Raw genomic sequence first — 3,804 nt, 5'->3', positions numbered from 1 at the left:
GGCACCAGCCGCCACTTAAATGGCCTTAGGATCACTATGAACAACTCTAACCTTAGAAATGTGAGAGGCCTGGTCTAGACAGGACTGAAAAGGAAGCTTAGTGGAAGTAAAACAAAAATCAAAAAAGAGCCCCCCATTGGCTCCCACAGCCAATCAAAGAAAGTGGGTCCTGGCCACATATTGCCTCTACAAACCACAGGCTCGGCATTCCTGGCAAGAGCAAGATAGGTATGGCTTCGGTGGAGTGGACCAAGCAGCAAGGCCCCTGGGGCTCAGTACCAGAGAGAAGGGAGAAGGGAAGGAAAGGAGAAAAGATAGTTGAGGGAAAGGAGAGGAGAAAAGAAAAAGGCAGAGAAGAAAGGGAAGAAAAAAGAGGAGAGGAAAATAGTATAAAAGAGAGTAGGGAGAAGAGCAGAGCACAGGGGAACGCTGCATGCCCCAGCTTCCGGCCCTAGATCCCTGGATATCCGAGTTGAAGCTGGAGCGCAAACAGTGGTGGCAGCATAGGCAGCGGCTGGAGAAACATGGAGTACAGCGGCAAGCAGGTTACAGACTCCCTCATGCTGGCCATGGGTGGTGCCGTACTGGGCTCTCTACAATTTGGCTACAACGCTGGAGTCATCAGTGCCCCAGAGAAGGTGAGAGAAGAATTTTACAATAGTATCTGGGTGAATCGATATAATGAACCCATATCATCCACCACCCTGACCACTTTGTGGTCCCTCTTCATGTCCATCTTCTCCGTTGGTGGTAGGAACGGCCCTTTCTTTGTGGGTCTCTTTGTCAGTCGTCTTGGCCGTTGGAACTCCATGCTAATGATGAGCAGTCTGGCCTTTATTGCTGCTGTGCTCATGGGCTTCTCCAAAATGGCCATGTCATTTGAGATGCTGATCTTGGGGTGCTTCATTATTGGCTTGTACTCTGGCCTCACCACAGGCTTTGTGCCCAGGTATGTGGGGGAGTGTCACCCACAGCTTTATGTGGAGACTTGGGCACCCTTCACCAACTAGGCATTGGCATTGGCATCCTCATCACACAGACGTTTGATCTGGACTCCATCATGGGTAATGAAGAACTGTGGCCCCTTCTCTTGGGTTTCATCTTCATCCCATCCTTGATCCAGCGTGCCCTGCCGCCCTTCTGTCCTGACAGCCCCCACTTCCTGCTCTTCAACCACAATGAAGAGAACAAAGCCAAGAGCATCCTGAAGAAACTTCAGGGAACCACTGATGTGAGTAGTGACCTTCAGGAGATGAAGGAGGAAAGCCAGCAGATGATGTGTGAGAAGAAGATGACCATCTTGGAGTTGTTGTGTTCATCCATGTACTGGCAGCCTGTCCTCATGGCAGTGGTGCTCCAGCTATCCCAGCAGCTATCCACTTTCAGTGCTGTCTTCTATTATTCCACCAGCATCTTTGAGAAGTCTTGAGTGGAACAGCCAGTCTATGCCACCATTGGTTCAGGGGTGGTCAATACTGCATTCACTGTTGTGTCACTGTTTGTGGGCTGGATGCCAGACTTTTCACCTCATTGGCCTAGCAGGCATGGCAGGCTTCGCTGTGCTCATGGCAATCGCACTGGCCCTGCTGGACAAGCTCCCCTGGATGTCCTGCATAAGCATCATAGCTATCTTTGGCTTTGTGGTTTTGAGATAAGCCCTGGTCCCATGCCGTGGGTCATCATCACCGAGCTCTTCAGCCAGGGCCCTTACCCAGCTGCCTTTGCTGTGGTTGGCCTCCAACTTTCTTCTGGGAACGTGCTTCCAGTGTGTAGAGCAACTGTGTGGCCCCTATGTCTTCATCATCTTCACTGTGCTGTTCATCCTCTTCTTCATCTTCACCTACTTCAAAGTCCCTGAGACAAGGGGCTGGACTTCTGATGAAATTGCCTCTGGCTTCTGGCAAGAGGGAGCTAGCCAAAGTGACAAGACACCTGATGAGTTCCACAGCCTGGGAGTTGACTCCCAAGTGTGAGGAGTGGGGCAGCGTTTGGTCATCTCTTGGCCAAGGGCTTGCCTGCTGGACCTTCTGAGCCCCAGGACTCTTCTCTCTCCTCCTCATCCCTCTCTGGCCCTCCCCAGCCTCACTATCCTAGACAAGGACAGATTACTGGGGCTCCTCTGCCTCTGCCCCCCTGCCCTGGATCTCCAAGCAGAAAGATCCAGCCAGAGGCACTGGCCAAGGACAAGCTGGAGCTGAAGCTCTCTCCTTCAAGATTGTGCACAGGAGGAAAAAAGTCAGAGTTGAATCTTTAGCAAACATTTAAAAAAAAACTTTTTAATTTTTTTAAAACATTAAATCAGGGGCAGCTAGGTGGCACAGTGGATAGAGCACCAGCTCTGGAGTCAGGAGTACCTGAGTTCAAATCCAGCCTCAGACGCTTGACACTTACTAGGTGTGTGACCCTGGGCAAGTCACTTAACCCTGAATGCCTCACCAAAAAAAAAAAAAAAAAAAACCATTAAATCAGTCCAAGTCCCCCATCCTAGCTGGGCCACTATGGGACATATAAACCAGAGTGTCTGTGGAACTGGCGGGGGAAGAGGGGAGGGAGGGGAGGAGACATTCTTAGACCTATTCCTTTCTTATCTACTACACTAATCTATAGGGCTGGATCTACAATCAAGGACAGACACACTAACCCAGCATGAGTTCTCCCTTTCCTTGCTGCAGCCTTCCAACCAGGCTCTCTTCTTCCCACTCCCCACCTCCACCTCCAGAAGAATCTCTCTGTCCAGAGGCTAGTTGGACACACTCTGGGGAGCAGGGAAGAGCTGGGAGGAGGGACACAGGCTCTGAGGCCACCATCTTGCCACCAGCAGATCCAAGCAAGGGGCTGGTTGCCAAACAGAACCTTGGAGAGAGGGGTGACATACAGAACTAGCTGCCTGAAGGTGTTGACAGTGTCAAGAGATATGGATGTATCTGGACAATTGTGTATAGATCAGAAGATATTTATATACATATATACGTGTGTGTATATGTATATATATTTGTTTGTTTGTTTGTTGTTGATAGCAGTAAGTTATAGCATATCTGATGGACAGGACAACATGTAAATAACCCTGCACATCCATTCCCCAGTATCTAAAGCTGAAAGGTGGACTTATAAAGCCTGATTTCTATAAAAAAGAAAAAAAAAAGAGCAACAATGAAAAAGTAAGCAACATAATAGTCCCATAAAGGAGCACAATACCATGGAAGAGAATAAAATTCAGAAAGTCTTCACCTCCCCACTTCATAAGAGCCAAGTTCCAGATCTCTGTGGTGGATGATGTTTGGGGTAGCTCACAGTAGATCTTTAGTGGTAAAGCAATAATGATGAGCAGGCCCAACACCAGGAATAGCAGGTCCACAGCACACTTTGGACACAGTTATTCATTCACATTGGAGGTCAAGGTCATCTGAAGAAAGGGAATGAAACAGGTCACCAAGGCAGGACACCATATGTTGGAGCTGGGATATACAACGCTCCATCAAGCATGAGGGAAAGAGCACAGCATCTAGCTGGGGTCAGTTCTGACCACTCAAAATTCACTTGGGGCAAAGGCCTATGCTGGTGAACTATGAATTTTCCAATGTGGAAGGAACTGAAGTGCTTTAAGATACAGCCCCCAAGAAGACCACAATCACAGGAGAGGGAGTCAAGAAGTGAATGATAATGGGGGGGTGCACTGAAAGTACCAAAGATTTCAGGAAGAAGGAATCTCAAAGACCTCAAGATCAATAGGAGAAACAGTAACAACATAAGAAAATATGGCCTTCAGATCTAATAAATTAATTCAGGCATCTATGAATAAATACT

General features: G+C 48.3%; 1 pseudogene; it reads left to right on the top strand.

Moving 5' to 3' along the window:
• Positions 1–524: 524 nt before the first annotated feature.
• LOC114033778 lies at positions 525–1,973 on the top strand (annotated as a pseudogene).
• Positions 1,974–3,804: the final 1,831 nt, after the last annotated feature.

Source organism: Vombatus ursinus, unplaced genomic scaffold (genome assembly GCF_900497805.2).
Source record: "Vombatus ursinus unplaced genomic scaffold, bare-nosed wombat genome assembly UNPS02007397.1, whole genome shotgun sequence".
Taxonomy (NCBI): Eukaryota; Metazoa; Chordata; class Mammalia; order Diprotodontia; family Vombatidae; genus Vombatus; species Vombatus ursinus.
The sequence above is the reverse complement of the archived record's forward strand: the minus strand, read 5'-3'. Positions and strand labels throughout refer to the sequence as shown.